Below are 1705 nucleotides of genomic sequence, written 5' to 3'. Positions count from 1 at the left end.
AGGTCCATAACTAGGAGCCTATGCTGGGTCGTGAGGTTCTCACTTGGGATAACCTTACAATCAGTGCACATACCTTTATCGCATTCCTGCAGAGAAGATAATCAATATGAGTCTAGCCCATCGAATTCAGGAATGTGACCAGGTGCTCCTCCCTCTTCGGAAAACTCGAGTTAGCTATAACCAAATCAAAAGCTCTAGAAAACTCCAACAGTGCACTACCTCCCTGATTCCTATCCCCAAAACCAAACCCACGGTGCACATCATCATTACCCCTAGCACTAGCCCCAATATGGCCATTTAAATCCCTGCCAATGAACAACTTCGTGGTGTGCGGGATACTACGCACCACCTCATCCAAGTCCTCCCAGAATTGCTTCTTGACCTCCTGGTCCAAACCTACCTGAGGAGCGTATGCACTAATCACGTTTACAGAAAACCCTCTAACTATAATCTTAATACTCATCAACCTATTATTTACCCTCCTAACCTCGATCACGAGCTCCATGAGGTCCCTGTCAACTAAAATACCTACACTGTTCTTATCCCTAGTTCTTCCTGAGTACCATAGTTTAAACCCGTCTATATCATGTGCCCTAGTACCCTTCTATCTAGTCTCCTGGACACACGCTATGTTGATCTTCCTCTTCTGAAGAATCTTACCTAACTCTATAGACTACCCCATCAATGTCCCAATGTTCTAGGACCCAACTCTCAGCCTAGAGGCTCTCTTATCACCCTTCCCATCACTGTAACCCACCCCCAGCCCCACTCAAGTACATGACCTTACTCTCACATTGTTCACTACTGCCACTATAAGTAAGAGGTATTAAGTAATAACTACCACTAAGAACAAAAAATGGGAACGAAGGAATACAATCTAGGAATCTAAGAGCTAAAAAAACTCAAAGGCGCTACTACGAGAAGAGTAACTCAAGCAGGCATTAGAACATTAGATATACCACATCAAAGAAACTACCACTATGCAAACAATGAATTAAAAGGGATAGACGAAACCTTAAGCTTAAAACGCTAGTTGCAAAAGACAGAAAAACAAGCAAGTTTTGTCTATCGAAAGCAGTCAACCCAACTACGGGTTAACGACAAGGCAACCAAAACTAACAAATAATCTACCACGTCTAAGAAACTACCACTATGCAAACAAAGAGTTAAAAGGGATAGATGAAACCTTAAGCTAAAAACACTAGTTGAAAAGGACAGAAAAATAAGCAAGTATTGTCTCCTGAAAGCAGTCAATCCAACTACGGGTTACCGGAAAGGAAATCAAAACTAATAGATGTGTACACAAACAAAAATTTTCGGCAAGGCAACAGTAAAGAGATGTGCGAAAATACAATTCAAGAAAGATGGAACCTGGATTATAGTTGGAGATGTTCGTACACGCTTTCCAATCCGCTGAATGTTGCTGCCTCCCAAACCTGTGTGCTTAAGCCTGACTAAAATTGTCTCTTATGCCCTGTCCAAGATATAAGACAAAAACACAAACTTCCTGGGTCGCCGCCTAGGGCGAGTGGTCTGGGCAATAAAATGGGACAATGGAAGAAAGGACAAGGAGCAAAGGAAGAAAAGAAAAAGAAACAGGGACTACCGAACAATAGTTGTCACCGGCAGTTTAGGGTTTGGGCGTAGAAGAGATGAGAGGGAGGCGGGAGTGAAAGATAAATGAGAGAGAGTAGAGAGGTGATGC

Source organism: Nicotiana tabacum, chromosome 13 (genome assembly GCF_000715075.1).
Source record: "Nicotiana tabacum cultivar K326 chromosome 13, ASM71507v2, whole genome shotgun sequence".
In the NCBI taxonomy this organism is placed as follows: domain Eukaryota; kingdom Viridiplantae; phylum Streptophyta; class Magnoliopsida; order Solanales; family Solanaceae; genus Nicotiana; species Nicotiana tabacum.
The sequence above is the reverse complement of the archived record's forward strand: the minus strand, read 5'-3'. Positions refer to the sequence as shown.